The sequence below is a fragment of the Podarcis cretensis genome, assembly GCF_951804945.1.
Source record: "Podarcis cretensis genome assembly, chromosome: 10".
NCBI classification, from domain to species: domain Eukaryota; kingdom Metazoa; phylum Chordata; class Lepidosauria; order Squamata; family Lacertidae; genus Podarcis; species Podarcis cretensis.
This window is the reverse complement of record NC_137179.1, coordinates 33,966,062-33,990,664: the sequence shown is the minus strand read 5'-3', so window position 1 is coordinate 33,990,664 and position 24,603 is coordinate 33,966,062. Positions and strand designations below refer to the sequence as shown.

General features: G+C 45.7%; 2 protein-coding genes across 5 annotated transcripts in view; one reads left to right on the top strand and one right to left on the bottom strand.

Moving 5' to 3' along the window:
- The window catches only part of GSG1 (germ cell associated 1), a 111,199-nt gene that overhangs the window by 43,943 nt on the left and 42,653 nt on the right, over positions 1–24,603 (bottom strand). For 3 of the 4 annotated variants that reach the window (XM_079993404.1, XM_079993402.1, XM_079993403.1), the window contains one exon: positions 6,949–7,042. The exons of the other annotated variant lie outside the window; for it this stretch is intronic. The gene's annotated coding sequence lies outside the window, so the exon portion shown is untranslated. The remainder of the gene's footprint in view (positions 1–6,948; positions 7,043–24,603) is intronic. 4 annotated transcript variants of the gene reach the window in all.
- EMP1 (epithelial membrane protein 1) overlaps positions 7,207–24,603 on the top strand; it is a 31,230-nt gene continuing 13,833 nt past the window's right edge. Inside the window, exon 1 of the mRNA XM_079993417.1 lies at positions 7,207–7,369. The gene's annotated coding sequence lies outside the window, so the exon portion shown is untranslated. The remainder of the gene's footprint in view (positions 7,370–24,603) is intronic.

Here is a 24,603-nt window from a genome sequence, read left to right as displayed (position 1 = left end):
TGTAGCCCAAATAATACAAGCATTGCCTATTTTCACTGAGTGCCAAATGTTGTGGGCATGTCAGAATTTCAAAAAATCAATTCTGAGGTGCTATTATCTCGTGATCTAAACACATGTGGGGAGTTACCTTGGAGACTGTAAACATAGTATATACATTGGGGTTTAAGATAACACTACAAGCCTTCTCCCTGTGGATTAAAAAAAGTAACAATCTGCATGCACAGGTACAGAAGTACTTGTTGCATAATGGAGGGTGGGGAGTAATGGTTAAGGGGAGGGGCCAGGAATCATCATATGCAAACATTCCATCAAGGACCACCCACTGGTGCAGACAAAAGATTGTGGAATACCTAAGAAAAATCTAACAGTAAGAAAGCGTGTTGACAGTCATGTGCCAGTTCGCTCTTTAAAGCTGAATCAGAGCAAACAGCAACAGAAAGAGTGCCCAGACACAGAGCTTTAACACAGAGACCTGTGCCTGGAAAGAGCAAGGTCAAAAGTAAATGTGGATAAGCCCAAACACTGTTTTCCTCCTGTGCTGCTATTGTTTATCACTGCTGCTTGTAAAAAAAAAAAAAGTTGAAAGGTGGTCTCACTCCTTCTCCTGCAATGTGCCACACAGAAAATAGTAATTCAAAAGGCGTGTACTTTTTTCGGGGGGGGGGGTGTCAATTCACACAAACTCATGAAATTGCATATGGGTGAACTACTGACTAGTAGACTGAGCCTTGTTCCAGAATCCAGAGCTTTTAAAATCCAGGCTACAGTTCTGCATTACAGATTCCAATGGTAGTTCAAATTATTTGTCCAGAAGACACTTGTGATGATTGGTATTGCGAGCCCCACATTTTCAAAACACATGACTTCGTTTCCTGAAATCATGAGATGAAAGAGTAACTCTTGATGATGTTTTCATTTATCTCCTAGGTTCTGAGCTTCCTTGTTCTCAAACCACATCTTAGCCATGAGGAGTTGAATTAAAATGTTGTGAAAAGCGATTGGAGGCTTTCAAACCACCTTTGCTCAAAGGCAAGCCATCATCAATATTGAATTATGTTGCCATCACTGAAACGACTTCCATTTCCCAGCTTTAATCCCTGCTCTGGGATTATTTCTTAATGAAGAGCAGGGTGTGAATCATCTAAACAAATAAATCAAATCAAATTATAGCCGTGTATGATCCTGCAGCCCAAAGCTAAACAGTAGTGAGGCTGATTCAGTTTAGTGAGAGATGGAAGCACATCGAAGAGACCTGAGTATCAGTTACATTTCATTCACGTTTAGAAAACTCTGTGAAAGGGATTAGCACTCTATTATTATTATTAACAGGACGCAGGTGTCGCTGTGGGTTAAAGCCTCAGCGCCTAGGGCTTGCCGATCGAAAGGTCGGCGGTTCGAATCCCTGCGGCGGGGTGCGCTCCCGCTGCTCAGTCCCAGCGCCTGCCAACCTAGCAGTTCGAAAGCACCTCCGGGTGCAAGTAGATAAATAGGGACCGCTTACCAGCGGGAAGGTAAACGGTGTTTCCGTGTGCGGCTCTGGCTCTGGCTCTGGCTCTGGCCAGAGCAGCGATGTCACGCTGGCCACGTGACCCGGAAGTGTCTCCGGACAGCGCTGGCCCCTGGCCTCTTAAGTGAGATGGGCGCACAACCCCAGAGTCTGTCAAGACTGGCCCGTACGGGCAGGGGTACCTTTACCTTTACCTTTACTATTATTAAACTGTGCTGGGGAAAGATGAGTGTTATCCCTGTGCCTGTTTTTTCTTGCAGGGGAGGGATGGTACCTTTGAAAAACTGCCAATAAATAATTTTTTTTAAGAAGAGGGAGGGGAAGAGAGCACTTGGAGCTGCCCAGTTGTGCACCTGCAGAAAGGTGCTGGGCTTGCATTTCTTTCTTTCTTTAAAAAAAGGCCATCAGAAGCAACGTGTTATAGAAAACAAGAAACCGAGGGTGGTTTCTAGGCATGTCCCGTCTCATAATAGCACCTGCTCATGTGGCATCTGTTTCCAATGATAAATACAGGTGGCACCTGCTCAGGCTCCTCAAAGGCTTAAGTATAGGCTCAGCGTTGCCTGTCTTTAGAATGGCAGGGCCAAGAGACAGCAAACTGCTCCCTGCTAGGGGTGGGGGTGGGAATTCCATTCCATTCACACTGAAAGGTGAACTTACCTCATTGGCACTGTTCTGGGGCGATACATTAACCACAACGCAGGCACACTTTGAAATTCACACTTCTTTGAATTTTGGAAGAAGAAGAAAAGGTCCAGCAAAATAATGTGTGCAAAAATGCATCTACTGGGCTAAAATGCCTATAAATGGGAAATGGGGGGGGGGGGGAATGGCATGATGTTAGGGGAAATGGTTTTGCAAACATGTGCAAAATTGAATGCAAAATGTGTCTGTTGGGAGAAATTCACACTAAAATGTCAAAGGATTATTCAAAAACGAAAAGACTGGGCTACATGGAGCAATGGTTGGATTTGGCAGAAAGCAGTTTCCTATGTTCCTATAAGCACAGGTGTGCAAATTACAGTGGTACCTCGGGTTACAGACGCTTCAGGTTACAGACTCCGCTAACCCAGAAATAGTACCTCAGGTTAAGAACTTTGCTTCAGGATGAGAATAGAAATCGCGTGGCAGCAGCACAGGAGGCCCCATTAGCTAAAGTGGTACCTCAGGTTAAGAACAGTTTCAGGTTAAGAACGGACCTACAGAATGAATTAAGTTCTTAACCCGAGGTACAACTGTAGGGTTGGAGGAAAATTGCAGGGAGGGAGTTAGAAGGGGGAAATTGGAGGCAAAGGAAGACTCGACTATCCTCCTCTTGCTTTTCTGACGGAAAACACACCCTCCCAGCCTTGTTTTGGCAAGGTGATGACAGAAAGTGTAATTCCACATAAGTGAGTAAATTTCTTCTGAATTGTTCAAACTGTCAGCCATAGTTTACCAGAAGCCTGGGAAGTGTGAGATGTGAAAGGTTTTGTGGAAGAAGACACATTACTGGGTGTTTTAAAAAAACACTGTTTATTACTGTGCATGAACTATGCACAAGGTCTGGAGATACCCATGTGATACAGTGTTTTGCAAAACATGTGATGCCCTTCAGAACATTGCGATGAATTGAATTTGCCATGCATGACCCTTTGGAGCTAGATATAGGAGCTTTTATTGAGGTCACAGGAAAAAGAGAATTCCAGTTTTGAAATCTGGGGTGTTTAGCATTTTTTCCACAGGGTCCCTTGGTTCTGAGATGAAAAGCAGTTTAGCATCACATGGATGGTTCGTGGGCCAGTTCTAGTGCCACGTAAATTATCTCCTTTCTAAGGACATTAGATTTCTAAGTCAAAGAACAGGGGAATTTCCTGTGAGTAGCACTATTGGTTCACTTGGCTCAGTGACCCTGAGTCAGTTTTTTCTACACACTGAAAGGCAGCAAGGGATGAGGGAACAATTCAATTCATTGAGCATGCAAAGGTAAACTTACCAAATTCACACTTTCCACAACAATATGTGAACTGAAACACAAGCAACCTTCAAAATGTGCACTTTCCCCGATTTTGCAAGGCAGTTCTCCAGCCAATCAACGTGTAGAAAAATGGATACATATTAGGATAAAGCCTGCATATAATTACACATATTAGTGAAAATAACATACAAAAATGGCTTGTGCTTATGGGTGTAGTTGTTGAAGCAGTATACAAACATGTTTATTAGGAGAAATTTGCACTAAACTGCAAACTGGAGAGATAATTTCAAGCCTGGAAAGATGAGGGGAATTGGAGAGAACCAAAAATTTAGAGACTATTTCATCCCTACTCCCAGCCCTAGCAGGAGATGCTGGGGATTGACCCCATGGCCTTCTGCTAGGAAAACATGTGCAAGAATTCTGCTAGGAATGCATGAATTATGGCCTTGCTATGTTCATGACAGAAGCACAGGATTGGTGGAGGGAAAAGCTGCTGGAAGGAAACAACTGGAGCTGGGAAGTGGAACTTAGTGTGGACTTAGCCTTCTCCATGCTAAGTGACCTAGTGATGACTAGCACAGGTGTCATCAGTTCCATGAAGTGTCCTCAGTCCAGTATAAAACACCATAACAAACTGTATCTTGTACAGCTAGTAGATCACTTATCTGTTGGACACAGTTTGTACTTCCAGCTGACATGCTGACCTTTCTGGGGCTTATCCTGCCAGAATAGCTCACAGTCTAGCTCACATTCTTCTTGCCGTGCTGCTGTTCCCTGCATCCTGTATCTCAGGGTCAAACAAGGACAGCCATCACTAGTCCGGCATTCACATGGCCTGAACATATTTACTTGGGAACTAAGGGGTGGCTGGGCGGATGGCTCTGTAAAGCTGCCCTTATGAAACGGGGTTTCAGGAGAAGCCAATGTAATACTTTGTGCAGGATTGCACCTGCACCCCATCCAAGGAATAAACCGGACCCAGGAGCTTTTCCAGGGTCAATGTGAAGGAACTGAATTACAATTCAACATGAGGTTCAGTGCTCTCAGGTGGTGCAATGGACCAGCATGTTTTGCTCTTTACCAGAAGGTTGGTGGTTCAAGGCCACCCAGGGCAGGATTCCTGCATTGCAGGGAGTTCGACTAGGTGACCCTCGAGTTCTATGATTTGAATTTGGGATAAAGGATGTGGTTGTTGTTAATTGGGTTATCAATACCTGGATGTCTTTGTTATCAAGAGCAGCTGCCTGTCCTTTTTCACCCGTAATTTCTTTCTGATCTCATTATTTATAGTAGCCACCCCCTCCAGCCATGCCTATATACACCTGCAACTCAATATAATGTTTTGTGAATCCACCAGTGGACTGCGGCCAAAGAAAGTTTATGCGCTAATAAATTTGTTAGCCTTTGTTGTTTTTAGTTTCCACTTAATCAAACTTGCACATTCTTCCCCTTTAAGGGAGAAACTCTGAGATTTAAGGCTTGTCTCCTTGCCTTTGTCCTACAAAATGTCATATTCTCCCTTTCAAAGTGTGAATTGTATCTTGACAAACAGTTTCCAGGTCAAGTTCGTCTGCTCGTTCATCCTCACCAGCCTCCTTCTCGTCCCGTTCACAACCACACAGCAACCCAAGGCAGCTGCGATAATTCTCCCTCACAGCATAGGAACACCAGGGAAGAATTTATGGATGTTCTTCTGAGAAGGGCTAAAGCTTCTGTACATCAATAATTTCTCTGCACATGCCCACACCCCAATCTCAACACATGTTCTAGCATCATAAAAGGGACTTCTGGTGGACCAGCACAGTGGGCCAAAACAAGAAGCAGAAGAAATGCTTCCAGAAAAAAACAAGTATTGCTACTGAGGCACATTCAGTGCATAGTATCGCGTTAAATACCATGTATCAGGTTTGGGGGGTGGGGAACATTTCCTTCTGGGCCAGCTTCTGAGAGATTTGCATGCCAGAGGCAAAGATGGGAGGGGCGAGAGATGCAAGTTTGTGTCATTATTTATTTATTTAAGTAATTGACGACTCGCCTTTCGCATGTATCTCACGATGATTTGCAAACATATCATAAATACATTTTTAAAAAAATAAAACAGTACCAAAAAAATTGGATAGGTTTAAAAACAAGACAAAATAAAGAGATGCAGAAATCTTGTCCAGCATGCCTTTTGTCCCGTGGGCTAATTTCTATGCTCTCTCATGCATCTGTCTCTGTCCTGCATCCTGACAAGCAAGGGTCTTTCTCAGAGTTCAAGGACACCTTTCCAGCCAAGCCTAAACACTCAAGAGTGTTTCGAAGCAGGACTGGTGAGGGGCGTGGCCTGCAAGAAAGGAGTGTGCCTGTGAGGACTGCAATGTTGGGAGAGTCCCAAAGGCCAGATCTAGAGGCCTGGAGGACTACCCTCTGACCCATGGGTAGGCAAAGTAAAGCCCGGGGGCTGGATCTGGCCCAATTGCCTTCTAAATCTGGCCCGCGGACAGTCCTGGAATTAGCATGTTTTTACATGAGTAGAATGTGTCCTTTTATTTAAAATGCATCTCTGGGTTATTTGTGGGGCCTGCCTGGTGTTTTTACATGAGAAGAATGTGTCCTTTTATTTAAAATGCATCACTGGGTTATTTGTGGGGCATAGGAATTCATTCAATATTTTTTCAAAATATAGTCCGCCCCCCACAAGGTCTGAGGGACAGTGGACTGGCTCCCTGCTGAAAAAGTTTGCTGACCCCTGCTCTGACCCCAGGGTCTGAGACGCCACACCCCTGGTGCAGTAGACTGGCAGCAGGGACAGCATTACCTTCCCTGGTGCACACCTCCAAGGTCCCAACTGCTAACCCCTGGAGACTCCTGGGCCTCCTCCTCACTCTCACGGCCAGTTTGCTTGCCCTCTCTGAGCCTGCAAGCAGTGACAAGAGCAAAGAGGTGAAGCGCCCCACTCCTCTTGCCTTGTGCTGTCCCTCTGGGCAGTTCTGCATCCTGGGCCCAGTGGGAGAGGGCAGGGAAGCTGTGAGAAAGTGAGGTGAACCCGCTCAGAGTGGAGAGTGGAATCGCTGGGGGCACCTTGCTCAAACCCCCAAACCTGAAGGCAGCAAGGAATTAGCATTGTGCTGCAGGTAGCACGGAATAGGCACTCCATGTGGAGACATCCAGGCCACAGAAACCAGTCCTCTGCTTGTGGGAGTGCCTTCAGGAGAACGCCACGATGGACACACCCTGCAGCGTTGGACAGCTTGGCATTCCAAGGAGTCAAAGTGCATCTGTCCCCTTGTACTTCTTTCCTTGAACAGGCGACGTTCCTGGCATTGTAACCAAGGAGGGTGGCGTCAGCTTAGTGACTCACGAGGACATCGCCACCCAATGTACCCAGGCAGCTGTTGCCCTGTTTGTTTATACTGGATGTATCCCCTTTGCATTGTTACCACATCTGTAACTATGTTTTTTTTATGGTTGGCAACCATTACTCAAGATTTACTAAACAGACCTGGCCAGGGTGTCTTCTCTCTGGTGACTCATCAGGCTTGAAGTCACTCCTTTCTGTAGCGTAGGCTGGGGTCCCCCTCCTCTTGCTGCTGTTCCTGTTGCATCAAGCCATAAAAGAGAGAGGGAGGGAGGGAAAGAGAGAGGCTTTGCAATAGCTGGGTCCCCGCCCAGAAACTTCTGGCTCACTGCCAAGCAATCAGGGTGTAGTATATTATAAAATTTTTTTTTTTTTATGAAAGCTAGACTGATTCATAGAAACTCTTCTAAAGCACAGTTGAAAAGACACCACCCATCCCAGCACACCAGCAGGGGAAACTTATAACCCTCGCCAGCCAGAGCACTCCCTTCACTGCAGCTCTGAGTTTCAAGGCAGCCGGAGTTCAAGAGCACAGCTCCTTCTGCAAAAGACCTCTTTCTCTAAGGTAAGGATGCTTCCCAACAGAACCTGACTGTGCCTTGTGGCTGTGCAATTTTCTCTTGCTTGGAGCTAGCACCTGCCTGTTTTTCCTCTCCTCCACTTTCGGGCTCGCAAAGTTTCAGAGAGTTTGGAGAGGGGGGCAGGCTGTCCTTGATTTTAATGCACTCACCCTGTTGCTTTTTAATTCGTTTGGAAGATGCCTCTCCAGCAACGTTTCTTGCTGGTGTCCCAGACATTGGATGCAGGCTGAATTCCTTGCAACAATTAGAATATGGGGGTTCACTTAGAAGAGGGAAATGGAACGAAGTGCCTAATGGGAGACTGTTGCAGAGAGGGGAATTGCTACATTCCTGTATTGTGACACACATGCATTTGCAAACTTTGCGGGCAGGTGAAAGTCAAAATCTAAAGAAAAGTCAACTGAAGGAAGGGCTGGCACTTGCCACAAGGATGACCACAATTCAGTTACTCTTGAAGAAACGGGTTATGAGTTGCGGCACAACCCGTTTCTTCCAGAGTAACTGACTCTGCTCAATATATTGTCCCTGCACTGTGTAGAGTGAGTCTTCTTCTATTGCATTGGCAGGTCTGGTCTGTGACACTTGGATCCCCTCCTGAGCCCTCATAGTTAGAAGGGTTTAACTTGAGCTGGGAAGATTCCCAGCAAGCAAGAATGATGTTGAATACGCCCTTTCAGTTGGAAAAGTAACAATGGTTTTTAAAGTGGGGGCGGTTATTTGAAGTGGGGTGGATCTACACAGATTGGAGTGTCTTAACAGGTTGTAAACTATTGGGCTGGGTGTGGAACTGGAACACATAGCTTAGCGTGCCTTCCTTTCCCCAGAAATTCCTCTGGGGAAGGAAATCCTTTAAGGGCGATCCCTTAATAAACTTATATTGCATTGATTGGACTGAAAGAGTGAATTAGCTAATGGGCACAAGAAGTGCATTGTTTGAGTGCAGATTGTGCCATGCACACGCAGTGTTTTGCAATGCAGATGGCATCATTGTCACGAGCAATTTCTACATGCCTCTTGGTGCTCCTGCCAAGTATCACCTGTGCAGAGTGATATTTAACTGGCAAATGTTATTAAATGCTTTGCACCCAAGGCAGTTAAGCACTTGTGGACCTTCAAATAGAGGGATCTTCCACTGAGGTCAGCGCTTTGCTGCATTCCAGTAGTGGATCAAACAAGAAAACATTTCAAGGATTATATTACAGTTCCCCACCTCCATCTGCTCAGAAGTAGGTCTCACCATGGCCATTTGGTCTTACTTAGGTAAATATGCATAGGGCTGCAACTTTATACTCACCTGTCAAAAAGGCCTCTGGTTATATAGCAGCGTTATAGATCTTTATTTATTTTTTAATGAAAGATTATATATATGTAACAGAAGTGGTGGTGGAGGATAGATTTTGTTTGAATCGACTTGCACACTGCCTGAAGGAATGCAGCTTTCCCTAGGTGTGGCCCATTTCAACATGTTTCCAGGGAGGGGAGGGTTCTCTCTCCTCGCACAGACAATGAAGGGAACAAAACTCCATTTGGAGGAAGAGATGACTCAGTTTGCCCCCAGTACAAACCAAGCTGGCCCTGTTAAGTATTCCCTCCAGCAGTCCCATCCAAGTACCTGGAATGATCCAAACTTTGCCTCCAGATTCATCCCATGCTGCTAGCAAAAAAAATATAAATATAAATGCCCAAGGGGTGGAATGGGCAAGGCCCATTAAGCTCATGCTTAAACGTAGATTGCTTCCAGATAACACAGCACTGCAGAACCCCCTAATTAAATGGGCAATTATTTAGACTTTCATGATAATGGTCCACAATATCCTTGGCATATGCTTAGCCTATAGCATGAATATTTCAATAATGCTCGGGATCAGCCATGTTGTGCTAGCTAAGGCATGCCCACCAAGTAAGAATTATGACTTCTGCTTTGAAGACCTAGAGGTGCATTGCATCCTGTGGGTTGCATTCCAAATAGAATGCTTTTCTTTGTGCATGATGCCTTTGATCTTCTCTTGCGCACGTTTGTGTGAATGATAGCTGGTGCTGGTTTTATGTTTGCATTAGCAGGTGTGGATGACGCAAAAGGCCCTTCTGGGCTCATGTGTGGAGAAAAACCACACCTTTGCTTTTTAACTCCATTGGAAGGGTAGGGAACTTCCACCATGGGCCAAAGAAGGCAGATGGAGTCAAAGTTGGGAAGGCTCATAGACAAATACAGTGGTACCTCGGGTTAAGTACTTAATTTGTTCCGGAGGTCCATTCTTAACCTGAAACTGTTCTTAACCTGAAGCACCACTTTAGCTAATGGGGCCTCCTGCTGCCGCCATGCCACTGGAGCATGATTTCTGTTCTCATCCTGAAGCAAAGTTCTTAACCAGAGGTACTATTTCTGGGTTAGCAGAATCTGTAACCTGAAGCGTATGTAACCTGAAGTGTATGTAACCCGAGGTACCACTGTAAGTGGGGCAAATGTTTCAGAGCTTTCTTTCCCCTGTCCCACCTCACTCCATATGTTTAAAGCAAGGCTTGATGAGTGCTAGATGGACTTCAAGAACAGGAGAGATTCTCTCACAAGCCGGGAAATCGTCCCCCAGTTGGATCATGTTGCACATGCATCATGTGCAGTGCGCCCATGACTTTTGGGCGGTGTACTGCACGTGCAATGCCATGTGATGGAGGGCTTTGTGTGGCCATGAAAGCTGTGGTTGGGCTGAGAACCATTCTGGAATGTTTCAGGTGACTCAGCCTGTGGTGTGTAGGAGGGGAAGAGAAGATGGTGCTTGCTCAAGTAACCTCACATGGCAGGGAGATGGACCCACCAAATCTGCTGCCTTGCCTGCCACTTAGCCACAGCCCTGTTGGATCAGATCAAAGGTCCATCTATTCCAGCATCTGGTTCCCACAAGTGGATAGTCTGAGATACTTCTGGGAAGCCCATAAGCAGAACAGGAAGGCAAGGGTTTTGTTGACGTTGTCTCTTTCCAGCATCTGGTATTCATTTTGCAGAGATACTGCATCTGAACATGGAGGTTCCACTTATTGCTTGTGGCCAATAGCCATTGATATGAAATGCAACTATCATTAGTCAACCAGATCCCACAAGCAATTATCATAAGGCATCAGTCCTGTTAGTTGCCCTCAGCTAACTGGCAATCTAAACTTTCCTCGTTAGCTTATGTGCTTGTTAAGGTCTTCACAGTGTGGAACCTACTGCCAAAGGCAAGTGGCGGCTCTGGAAAAGGCCTTCTCTGTGGTGGCCCCTCACTGCTGGAATGCACTCCCCAGGGTTGCTTGTCTGGCATCTAGGATGATAAGTTACAGGCACTACTAGATCAAGAACTTAAAAGAAAAATTGCCCAGGCTTTCCCCCTGGCTGGTAAATAAATAAATAAAGGGGGGGGGGAGAAAAATATGATCCTAACTATTTTATAGTTTCTCTTTTTACTTTATTTCAATATTAATGCTGCTTTATTTTAATATTGAAGGCTGGTATTTGTTTTAGTGACATTTTAATTGATTCTCTGAAACATTTAAATGTAAACATGGAATATAATTTTTAGACAAATAAACCTTTTTTATAGGTTCTCTGTACTCGTTCCACACAGTTTATTTCTAAAAAGAAATCCATAATTTATGTTTCTGTTCCTGGCATTTCAAAAGTAGGATGGGATAAAATCTTATCACCAGCCTTGGAGTGCCGGGGTATGGCCTGAAGGCATGTGAGGCCACCACCTCGCTGAAGCTAAGCAGGTTTAGGTCTGGTCAGTGCCTGGATGGGTGACCACTTGGCAACCCCCATATATGTCACCTTGGGCTGCATGATGCCCAGAGGGGTAGGATAAAGAGGAAGAAGAAATACAAGAGCACAAGTGTAGATCTGGGTTCGTATTTGGCTCTTTAACTTGACTGCACTTTATGAAGCGGGGCAGAGGCTATGCCTTTGAAAGACATGAAAGCCTTCTTTCTTGGAGTCTCGAGAGGAGATTCAATGAGTACAAAACTTGGTGCAACTGATTCGGAGCAAGGCACAGCAGAAATATGCCTTCCTCAAACTGTACTATGGATAAGGAGAAGGTACTTGAGCTCCACATCTGAGCACTCCACCAACACCCAGCAAGCTCAAGCCATTAGCATTGTATGCCCTTGACTCTTCCTGGAAACAAGTGAATGCAGGATCACAACCCTTCTGTAAGAGACGCAGCCTTCCAAAGCCTACTTGAAATGTTCTGTATAATGTCTGTCTGGAATACGTCCTTGAAGTCTAAAAATGCCTCGTTTCCCTGATGGAAGACAGCGTGCGTTGTCTGAGAATGTGTGGAACTAGCCTGCTAGATGACATTTACATTGGTTGCCCTGCCCACTTTTGTCTCTTTCCTCGCCCACCACTGCCATGCAGCTCTCAGGTGTTTCAGGTAGGACTGTTACAGCTTTAGCACTCGATTGCAGCCAACAGACTAAGCTACAGCGTGTGCTTGGTTCTGGGGGTAGGTGCAGTGCCCATGAACGTTTTCCCAGATTGCAAATCTGCCCATGTCTTATGTGACATCAAGACATATACCTCTGAATCCATTTGTGTGTGTGTGCAAATGTCTTTAGCCCAGGTCATCCTATTACCTTCAAGAAAATGGCAAAAGCATCTTTAACTTTGGTTTAGTTTTCCTAGTTGGCAGTGAGGGACGGAGGGAGATTTTCAGCAAATCAAAATAGCTTCAGCCATGGCCACACCCTTTGTTGTGAGGGGGAAGAATCACCATCGGATAAGGGTTGTTTGGGAGGGGCATTTTTAATTGACTAAAAACATTTGCATCAAGATGGATCTGTATTTTTATGCAAACTGATCAGCCTAACATGTGGACCTCCAAATTATGTAATTCAATCTGTGGCTCAAAAAATAAATGTACTAAAGTATGTGAAAGGAAAACATAACTTAGGGTAAGAGGCTTAGGAATGTGTACATTGCAATAAAAATGTGTATTTAAATGGGGTTTACAATGCTCTAAAATAGGTATTTCAAACATTTCAAAATATGTTATTTCAAACATTTCAAAATATGTGTTTAAATATGAAATGGATACATTTCCGTATGTGGGATTTGAAAAGAAGAAATTCATGGGTTAATGTGGAAACAGAGCAGAATGAACACATGTGATACAGCAACAGACTGATCTGTCTGCCCCTAAGCTTGCATGGGCTTTTCTTTTAAATCAAAAATGTGAGAATGTGGACTCATAGTTCCAGCCGGACACACCCTATCCCCCCCCCCCCTTCAAGACCTCTTTATTACTCTTGGGAGTCCTCTGTGGTGAGCACATGGGCTGGCTGGACTGACACACCCCATGATAAAAGAGAGGAGAGTGCAGGCACATTTTTTCCATCTTACAGAGTCAGGTCAGAGTCTGAGAAGTGCTAAAAGGCAAAATGCTGGCATCCAATGTCCATGGGTGTGATGCGTCAGGGCTGTGGTCTTTCTAAGGAGAAGGGGCAGGAACCTATAGGAAGGGAGATGAAGTGGCAGTGAGGGGAAAGGAGACCAAAGAGCAAAAAACTGAAGGACCCTAGCCAAGAAAACAGAGTGTCCCAGGAGTGGAAGAAACTTAACTGGCTACTTTTGCAGTTACAGTACATCCACTATGAAACTAGTTATATCTGTTGCAGGCACATATTGAGGGTTACTTTGTGTGCATTAGCTACCTCTCTGGGCATTATCTGGCAACCTCTTGTACTCGTAAATCACCTCTTGCAATTGCATTCCCACCCATCCCATCTTTACAATATATCTTTTCAATCAAAATGGGGATTTTAAAACTTGAGTTGGAAATGGAACCAGAAGGTGGCAATCCTTCTGGAGCATTAGGATAATAGGAAACGGACTTATACAGAGTCAGACCATTGGTCCTACTAGCGCAATATTGTCTGCACCAGTGTTTCCCAAACTTGGGTTCACTGGCTGTTTTTGGACTACAGCTCACATCATCACTGACCACTGGTCTTGCTAGCTAGGGATGATGGGAGCTATAGTCCAAAAACAGCCAGTGAACCCAAGTTTGGGGAACACTGGTCTACATGGACTTGCAGAAGCTTTTCCTGGATCTTGGTCAAGAAACGTTTTGTAAGCAAGGACTGCCTGAAGCCCCGGAGAGCTGCTGCCAGTCTGTGTAGATAATTCAGAGCTAGAAGAGCCAGTGGTCTGACTCAGTATAAGGCAGCTTTCTATGGTTTCCAGCCCTACCTGGAGATGCCAGGAACCTGAGACCTTTTGCCTTGAAATCACGTGCCCTGAGCCTGGCTTTCAAAATTACAGAGCTGTGATCTTCTGCCTGTGTTGCTGAACCAAACACCCCAGGGGAAAGTCAAGCTAGGGCATCTCTCTATGGACAAGTCAAGCTAGGGCATTTCTCAGGCCACTGTTGAGATTTGCAAACAGCAGCCAGAGGATTTCCAACTTTGCAACTGGCATTTTCAGCTGTGCCTTTGACAGCTGCTGGATGTTCAGCAATTATCAGGTTTTCATGGCATGAGGAGAAATGTTGTCACCTGCTAATTACTGCATATCAAGGCACTCTTAAAGCAGGCTTGGTTGCAGGCAGCATCAATAAATTCAATGCAAGACATTATTATTATTATTATTGTTGTTGTTGTTGTTGTTGTTGTTGTTGTTGTTGTTGTTGTTATCAGCTTTATTTTTATTTCAGGCTGTTGACTGTGTTGGGCATAAATATTGGTATACATTTAAAAAAAGACAGACTAGTAACTGTTTTTGAGGACTAGTAGCTTTGCAAGGCTATCTGAAAGGTAAAACTGTAGGAGTCTGGTTTAGAAATTGGCAACCCTAAGCAGAAGCCAGGTGGCAGTTTTGATGAATCAGGAGAATAGTTTATTGCAGTCTTTGGAAATCTGCTCATATGTTATGACTTTTTTTTCATGAATCTTTTCCTGGTCTGCCTGAGAAAAATGAATCAAATCTGTTATGAAAACATACATGTTTTTGTTGCTCTGCCCCGGTCAAGTCAGAGGTGGAGTGTGTGCCTGTATTTGCATGCTTCAATCAGGCCAGTAGCCAAAAACCACATACCGTATTTTTTGCTCTATAAGACTCACTTTTTCTCTCCTAAAAAGTAAGGGGAAATGTGTGTGTGTCTTATGGAGTGAATGCAGGCTGCGCAGCTATCCCAGAAGCCGGAACAGCAAGAGGGATTGCTGCTTTCACTGCGCAACGATCCCTCTTGCTGTTCTGGCTTCTGGGATTCATAATATTTTTTTTTTCTTATTTTCCTCCTCCAAAAACTAGGTGTGTCTTATTGTCTGGTGCGTCTTATAGAGCAAAAAATACGGTGATCTGTTTCCCATGAGCCTTGCTAAAACTACCAGAGATTGACTGCATTTCTCAATTATGACTTGAACCCACCATGTTTTTTCCTTCTTACGATTCTAATTCATGCCACCAGGGATAGCTCAGTCAGAGTCGTGGGTTCGAGCCCCACGTTGGGCAAAATATTCCTGCATTGTAGCGGGTTGGACTCGATGACCCTTGTGGTCCCTTCCAACGCTACCATTCAAGGAATCGATCTCTGCCCCATCTATGATTCTACAGTTCTATGATTTGCATAACAGCTTTCATTTTAAAGAAATTCCTGGGCAGTTTGCAGAACAATGAAAAACTTCAATATATAATGCAATTACAATTTTAAAAGCCGCTGTCAATTAAGTAGCATTGCTATCAATTATAGAAGCCAGAAATGCCACGGACTGGTTTTTAACAGTGGGGGAAAGCTCAGGCAAAGAGATATGTTTTGATTTGTTGGCTGAAGCAACCCACGGTCAGTGCCCACCTGATCTAGAGACAGACATTCTGCAACTTTTTTCCTCCTTTCCCTTTCTTTTTTTCTTGCCAGAACCCCAAATCAATGAGATCCAACCAGATCAGTCAAACCTATAAAGGGTTTTGTTCTCTGGGCTGGAGGTGCTTCAACCTGCCTTTTTCATGAAGGGATGTATGGATATGTCACAAAAGGAGCATAGGCCTCTCATGCTTCCTTGCAAAGTGTGGGCTCGAGCGCAGCATCTATGAGGTGCAGCCCTATCCTGAACATTTGGCCTAGGCCAGTCTGTAGGGGCCCATTGCCCTTCAGCACCCGGTCCCTGTCTCAACGCAAACACATTTCACAGTTTCTCTGTCGATGCACTGTGAAAGTTTCAAGAGCTCTTGAAGCTTTCTAAGCATGCAATTGACTATTTAAACAAAAAAAAACCCCGAACCTGCAACACAGAGCCTTTGTTAATGCCTTGTGAGTGGCACATAAACGCAACTGGCACATAAAGGTGTTAGTGTGGGGGAGACACTTCATGCTTTTAAAGTGGGTTGTCTTTAAAGTGGGGAAAGACCTCTGGGTGGCATCCATTCATTGCTGCTGCTCCCGCCCCGCCTACTCTGTGCTTCTGTTGCCCTTCCCTCTTTCCCCGCACAACTGGAGCCATGGCAGGGCGGGTGCAAAGAGGGAGGGAGAGAGGGAGAGAGAGAGGGAGGGAGGGAAAGAGAGAGAGAGAGAGAGAGATACAGTATCTTCCGCCAGCGGTTGCTCTTGGCTGCCTTCCAGGCCTCAGGCAGCTGCCTCTGCCCCTCCCTGCTGCCAAGAAAGCTTTGGCGTTTCTGCCGAGAGCCTCTCACACGGCTTAGTACTCTAGGGCTACCACCCCCAGCAAAAGCGATTTCCCAGCCCTTGCCTCCGCAGCGGAGATTCAGCCACTCTCCAAATGAATCACAGCCCCCGAGCTGGGAAAGCGAGAGACGTAGCTCATGTTTTCCACTCCTCCCCCTGCCACATGCGAGAGCAAAGCTCTTCCTCCAGTCTGCTGTTCAGAGACGGCATGGCCCGGTCCTGTTAGGCAGGGCTTGCTCAGTGGGGATTTCCACTCCTCCCCTTGGGAGGTTGTTGCCTTGCTTTACCGGGTTTCCCTTCGAGGAAACCTCTCCCCAGAACCAGCTGACACATGTTCGGTTTGGCTAAGTCCCTCCATCCGTTTGCCCTGTGTGTCTGCATACTCCGGGGCAGCTAGCACCCACCCCACCCCCAAAGCTATTGCATGTTGTGTACACAGAGGACCTATTCAGAAATCAAAAAGCCCTTAAGGGTGTACAAACAGACTCCCTCCCAGGGGATCTTCTTGTTGAAAGACTCAACTGGCCAGGTCAGCTTGAAGGGTCAAGTGTAATGGGACTGGAACTATTTGATTTATGTAGCCAGTAGCAGCAGCAGCACGAACATGCATTTATTTATTTTTTAAGCATTTTAAAATGGGGCACAGCCTCATGGCTCCAAGCAGCAGCTTTACAAAGATCTCAGCAACAGCCTAGTCAAACAGAGCTGCGAGGAGCTCTGTGATCATGCAGCGTAGTTCCTTTCCCACTTTCTGCCAGCACTATTTTCAGATTAGCAGTGGGTTACATGGGCTGCTGAGATCCCAGCCCAGGGAACCCTCAAAATCCACAGCATTCTGAACAGAGATGAGCAATATTGGCTTCCCTCTGTTTCTCAGTTTTCCAGCCTTAGGTTCAATTCTTCACATTTCCACATCCGTTTGCAAATGACGATCCCTGCGCCCCAACAAATGAGTCAGTGGCTGATGAGATCCTCATTCTGACTGAGCGTAACAATAGCACTCATTTCCTTCCTGTTTGATGACTGTGACTATCCAGGGTTTCCCAGACTTGGGTCTCTAGCTGTTTTTTGGACTACAACTCCTATCATCCCTGACCACTGGTCCTGGTAGCAAAGTATGATGGGAGTCGAGGCCCCAAAACAGCTGGAGACCCACATTTGGGAAGCCTTGGACTATGCCTTCCTGCCACACAAAGTTGCATTCTAGCAGGATACAGACTCATTGGTCCAGCTAGCTCATTTGCGCACCATTCCCATGCTGACTGAGAGTCATGGGAGTTGTAGTCCAAAGTATCTAGAGCACACCAGGTTGGAGAAGGCTGGTCTTCTGTGAGCAGGTGGCTCTTGGGTACCTGAGGCAAATAGACATCTTACCCATCATCTTTGAACTGGAGATGCCAGGGCTTGAACTTGGGACCTTCAGCACTAGCTCAGTTGGTTAGATCATGATGCTGATAATGCCAAGGTTGCTGGTTTGATCCTTGTATGGGACACCTGCATATTCCTGCATTGTAGTGGGTTGGACTAGATGATCCTCAGGGTCCCTTCCAAATCTAGTTCTATGATTCTATGCATGCAAAGCAGGTATTCTGCTTCTGGGCTACAACCCTCCCTCTTTATTTCTCACACCACCAATGGTAATGTGCTTTTGTCTGGAACAAAGCAGCAAAAGCAGGTCAGAATCCCTCTGCTCGGGCGCTGAGTTACTGAAGCCCCTGCTCACAATGCCCTTTCCCCAAGACATGAGGAGAAAATGACAGAAGTGACACTCACCTCTTTCCTTCCTCCTGTTAGCAGATGGTTGGCGGTGTGAGCTTAAATGACCTAAGAACCCTCGATGCAATTGTGCTGATTGCAAGATGAATGAGATGCTTTATTGAGGGAGGCACTCGGTACTTGGCATGTCACAAATCTCACCATGTATTGTCCTCTCGCTTTTGATTCATCACTTTAATTTCAAAATGTCCCAGTGCTTGATTTAAGCCACTATTACTTCTATTACTCACCCTGTGAATCAGAGTTAACTTTCAAACTAGTGCATCTTCCAAATTTTGGGTGGGGTGGGATGAAGCCCATTGCCAGAGGAGGAAAGCTACTCCCAAACCCTTCTTCTGGGATGTGAACCTCTCTTGCCCCTATTCTCCTTCTGGGTTGTGCATTACAGACACCTAGAGGCCCTGAGCTAAGCCAACACCACAACCAGACCTCCTCTTTCCTTCCCCCTTCTCTTTTCTCTGTGCCCCTCCACAAGCATCCACTCAATGGATGGGCTCCCCCTCCTAGTCTCTGGAAGCCTCCCAACGGTCCCTGTTTCATGGAAAGGATTTGATCACACTCTAGAAATGTAGGTTTGCATTGTTAAAGCGGATTCAAGCACTCCGTCACAACAGACAGGAAAGTGATGATGGAAAAACGCACTGAAAAATGTGGGAAGGAGGAAATGAGTAACAGAGAGGCATATATAAGCACTCTGCAAGCAAATCAGGATGAACAATCCTTGTCATAATGGCCACACAAACAAATCAGAACAAATGTTTGAATAAAGACTAAGTGTAACCACTGTGCAAACAAATGAGGATGAAAGGTCATCTCTTCCAGCCAATCTTTTTCTCTTCTATCTCTTTCTGTCACTCCTTTTCTTCCATTTTTCTTCTGCTCGCCCCTTTCCCCTTTCCCCTCTCCTGCTTCTTTCTCTCTTTCTGTATTATAGGAGGGTGGGCTGGTTACTATACAGGTGAGATGTGGGAAGTGAGAAACCACATTGCAGCACAGGAGCTCTGCCAGGTTTGGGAGAACTGTGCCCCCACACCCACCCACTGCCCACAGATCCCTGAGCATGCTGCATGCCCTCACAATGCAACAAATTCTTCACCACTTGCATTGGTTTGTAAAGGCAGCAGGCTAACAGGGGAAACCTTCTGTTTGGGCAACATCTTTGCTTCCCTACTAGGGACTCTGATGAAGGCATTTGAAAACTTGCTTTGCACCACCATGGTTTTGCTCTCTCCCACCCTTTGTATCATCACAAGCTGGGAAAAGGGGTCTGAACCACCTGGTGAGCTGATTGTCATACACTTCAGTTGGGATGACCCAGTATAATAAATCTGAGAATCCTGGTCTAAGAGGAATTCAGCACAACCCAAGCAACTTCCACCATGAAGGCTCCTTGGAAGGTCCAAGAACATTCATAGCTCTGCAAAATTTCCCCTGGCCTTTCCCTACCCCACTCAAAGTTCCTTGCATACTTCATCACACACCGTCAAAAGCCTTTTCGCTGCTTTGAACCCTCGCTTCAGCTGCACTCTCACCCTCCCTTGCGCCTGTCCCTGGGTAGTTGATGATCCAACCAGTAAACAATTGAAGAAAGTCCCTCCACCCTCCCATGTTGTCTCCCTTTACCACAGCGCTATTGATGTGGCAGCTGCGGCAGCAGCAACTATATCCTGTATGAGGGGAAGGAGCACATGCAGAAAATCCCAGGCTCAGTCCCTTGCATCTCTAGTTAAAAGGCAGAGATGGGGAACCCATAGCCCTACAGATCTTGTTGGACTACAGCCTCCATCAGCCCCAGCCAGCATGGTCAATGGTCAGGAAAGATGGGAGTTGCAGTCCACCTACATCTGGGGAGTTGCAGGTGTTGGAAGTTGTGGGAATGCAACTCAGCTTGCATTAAGGGTGATCGGATTTGCAATAGAGAGATGGTAGATAGAGAGAAGAACCTCCAAACTTCCTAGACTGTCTTCCTAACCCAACTTGTACTTACATTTCCTATATTTCTCTACTGCTATTCTTGAAGTTGCTTGATGGTGGGAGTTGTAGTCCACGCACAACTGGAGAGTCTCAGGCTCCACATTTCTGAATGAGGAGGTTTTAAGTACATAAAACATCCCTGCTGGATCAGGCCAGTGGGCCATCTAGCTCAGCATCCTGTTCTCACAGTGGCCAACCAGATGCTCATCGGAAGATCCTGCAAACAGGACCTGAGTCCAAGAGCACTCTCTCTCCTCCAGCCATTTCCAGCAACTGCTATTCAAAGTCATTCTGTCTCTGACAATAGAGGTAGAAGATAGGAAAGAGTCCTGAACGAGACCTCAGAGAGCGGCTGCCTGTCAGAGTGGGCAGCACTGGGTCAGATCGACAAAAATTCCGCCTTGGTATAAGGCAACTTTGTACCTTTCCCATGGTTGAGGTTTAAGGACATGAGTTTGGTCAACCACCGTACGAATCTGCATTCCTCTCCGGCAGTCCTTCATCTGATAGAGGATCTAAATGCAAGCGTTCTCCTCTGACCCTTGACTGCAATCTTCTAGCCTGACATCCTGCATAACATGAATGAGTTCATTGTCCCAAGTGATATTGTGACAGGGGGGGCCTCACCTTTTCTGCATTCCAGGCCGGAGCTACAGACGCTGATCTTCTCGCTTGACAGAACAGCAGGAGTCAGGGTGACTTTTTGTTTGCTCAGAGGCATGCAACGTGTTTGTTTCTTGCAGCAGGGTGAGGCCACAATAAAATATCACAGGCATGTGCAGTGCGTTGTGTGCATATTTTCTCCCACCTCACTGCAGGTGCAGTTGATCTTTAGCAAGCATTTACTAGATTGAAATCTGGCCCTGACATTTCCAGGGCTTCTCCCCCGCCCCCTTCATACCATCCCAACACAAATGAAATGCCCAAAATCTGTCTTTCAGTTAGCCCTGTCCTGCTCACGTGTGTGTCATGCCACTTTAAAAAGTGATGGCTGCTCCCAAATAATCCTGGGAACTGTAGCTTGTTAAAGGTGCTGAGAGTTGTTAGAAGGCAGCAGACAGAACTCATTACACTCTCTCTGATTCATCCTCTATCAGGATTACCTGAGCATGGTAAAGCAGCAATCAGTCAAGACATCAAAACCCTTGAATTTCCAGGCTAAAACAGAAAAGAAGCACTTTGGTGTGGTAAGCTGTTTATTAGGAAACAACCAACTATAAGCAAACAAACACAAATTGGGTGTGGGTGTGTGAATAATTTAAATGCAAGTGTCGAAGAACAGCAGATCTATCCATTAAGAAAATCAGGAAATTTCTTGCCAAGAAGAAACCACTTTGGCATGTGGAATATCTCTATACTTTCTAGATAAGAAGTGATGCTGGATATCCAGCAAACAGCAGCAAACCGTGAAATTGCCTGAGACTAGGGGTGCTCATGGAGTCTTATGGGGGCTTAATACTGTAAACGGGTCATTCAGATATTGCAAAAGAGTCGTTGGCAATAAGTGGCTTTTAAAAAACTTTTCCAATTTCTCGTTCAAAAGGTAAATCTGGGTTAAATGAGGAGGAAATGCTGATGACAACAATGTTGCGTGGATGCTTCCAAAAGTACACATGCGCGTGGCACATTGATGCCATAGAAAAACACCCCTCTGGAAGCACCCAAGGACTGCAGTGTGCGGTCAGAGGGACGCTCTTAGCCATGGCTGACTGATTGACAAAACAAGGATGCCCCTGTAGTGAGACTTTATGGGGAGATAGATTCTCTCACCGTCACCACAAGTCCACCTCTTATTGCAAAGCCTTGCATGGAATGCAGAGGTTTTTGTCTGGAAGGCTTCCTCACAGAGAGAACAAAAGTGAAGTGGAAAGCTAAAGGCAAAGTGGAAGCAAGGATGAGGCCCTAGAGGGGTAAGAGGCAGCAGGAAAGGGCGAGGCTTGTGCACACCAGGAAATGCTTCATTTTGGACAGCTTTAAGCGGGGGTTTGACAAATGCATGGAGAATCAGGCTACCAGTGGCTGCTAATCCTGGTGGCTGTGTGCTACTGGGTCAGCAACAGTATCTTTGAATACCAATTGCTGGGAATCACAAGCAGGAGAGTGCTGCCATGCTCCTGTCTTGCTCAAAGGCTTCCCATAGGAATCTGGCTGTCCACTGTGAGGCGCATAATGCTGAATTAGTGGGACCTTCCTTGTGATCACGGAAGGAATGCTCTGAGACAGAATCGAAAGGAGAAGAAATGCCTCCCTGCCCGGACCTGTGTGCAACTCATTTGCTTAATTCTGAGCATTTGTGCTGGCTATTTGTTGATCCTGGTGTGGGATAAGTGGTAAGGAGCTAGTAAAGTTTGACAGGCCTGGTAAAAATGGAGGGAAACAGTACCATTTTGTTCCAAGAAAGACCCAATAATTTTAAAAAGCTGCTGTCTCTCTCGCACACAAGACTGCAATTAGATGGAGAGGAGGGAGAGGGGAAGGTAGAATAAATGAGTAACACATGTGACTCTGCAGAGCCCTGTGGTTAAGACGTCCGTGGAAGGCATCATTACAGGGAAGCTGTGCTATTATATTGTCTCCACTCCCCCCTTTCTAATCTCCCACTGCATTTCTTCCTGATAACTGGCTGCTGGACCATGCCCCTGGATGAATCCAATAAACCCTGAGAACTCTGCACTGACGTAGGCTGCAGTCTTATACACTTTTACCAAGGAATGAGTCCCATTGGAATCATGGGACTGCTTCCTTCAGAGTAGAAATGCATCAGATTGCACTGCTGGCAGACAACCTTGCTTGGATCTCACCAATGAGTTAGACCAGGAGGTGGGCAGATCAGCATCTACTGTCAAATCACCGAGTGATTTGTAGAAGGAAGCTGCCTTTATAGCAAGCAAGGCTATGGGTCCATCTACTTCAATTTTGTTTGCAGACTCACTAACAGGTTGTGAAGGGACTTGGTGTGGGAGCATCACCATTGTCCTAATGGTGGCACTTGGACAATGTACCCTGAGGTGTTGAGAGATCTTAACATCTGGAGTGGGGAAGCAGGTTCCAGTGAAATAGAAGATACTGATAGCCTTTTCTTAGACTGAGCGTGTCTGTCTGGGGCTTCTGTTGGGAATCCGGTTGGCCACTGTGTTAACAGAATGGTCAGCTAAACAGACCTCTGGGCTGATTCAGCTGGGCTATTCCTATGTTCTTAGGACACTAATGCATTGCGTGCAGAAATTGCTCCTGATAGGAGGTGGCTTGAGCTCTAGTGGCAGTGATCCCACAAAGGGTACCCAAGGGCTCTGGACATAATAGGAATTAATATGGCAACCCTCTGCCTGTTGATGTGATGTCCTACATCAGTGTTGCCACTTTGAGTGATGCAGGTGAAAAGCTATTCAGAAACCAGTATGACCTACTTCTTTGGGGTGAGGTGGAGGGAATATTTAGGGCTAAAGAATTAGCTCAGGTATAAGAGGCACAAGGAGAACCAAATTAGGCGTCCTTTAGTAAAAAGGAATTCTGAGAAGGGCTATCAATGATTTCTCATGAAAAGCTCAGCAGCTGCTTCTATTTCTCAGCAACGATGAGTGACTAAGAAGACATTAAAGGTTTTTTCCCCCAAACAAAAATAGTTGGCCCCACTGAGAAATCCCTCGGTTAATCAGAGCTTGTTACAGAGACAGGAAAGAATGGGAAAATGAACCAACTTAATTGCAAATAAATGGTGGCTTTCTTCAGAAATGTACTGAGGCAAGGTCACTGTATTAGAAAGGATTGGGTGGGTCCCATGTTTCAAAGCATGACTTGTTCTTCTGCAGGAACCACTACAGTAATCTCATTGATCCCTCCCTCCCAACAACAAGCCTTCCTAAATGCCATGGCGTGTGGCCTGAAAACCGTCTAGCACACAGCTGATGGGGATGCCAGCCACAACCCTGGCAGCTTAGGGCCAGCTTATGCAAGCAACAGAATCAAGTGGCTATCCTTTTCCTGGACTGTACCAATTCACTGTGCAAGAGGGAGAATTGGACTTGGTGTCCAAAAACGCAGTTACTGTATAAACAGGCACTTGGTTATACAATTCAAGAAAAGCTAGCAGTCAAAAATGGAAGTTGTTACTAGGTGAAAGCACGAGACTTGTCAATGAATCAGCTGTTTCATTAGGAAGAAAAACCCTAATCCAACACGTCCCTCCCCCCGCATCTCTCAGTGTCAGATCATGGCAATGTTCATGTTTCCCATGACTCACTGCTGCTGCCATTATCAGAGTCCATTTTACTGAAATCCTCCAGGAAAGTGGCACAGCATGACTGTGCTCTTGCAAAGTTCCTGCTATATTCAATGATGCTTTGCACAGGAGAAATTCCATGCCCTTGCTGCATGTCACTGCAGTCTCTGACTGACATATATAATTTTACTCACAGCATAGCTACAGAATAGCAAACTCTTAATATTTCCATTTTACAGACAGAGGACTGAGATACCAGAAGATTGTATGGTCTTAGGTTTTTCAAGAAACTGTTTAGCAGGCCCACTATCAGACAAATCCAGTCCCTTGTTATACCGCAATCTACTGAATCCCACATCACCTCTTGGAACTGGTATTTGGAGGCATTCAGCAGCCCAGCTCAACCTCCCCCTGAAGTCTCAGGTTTGCCATTTGGATGCTTGTCTGGATTTGGTCCTGGATGTCCAGATTCAGCAGTGGCGAGGAGACTTTTGCAGAGATATGGCCAGACTATTGACCAGAGCATGTGATAGGGAGCATGTGATTCCCATAATGATTCTGAGGGTGAGCTATGACCAATAAAGCAATCCATAAGTCT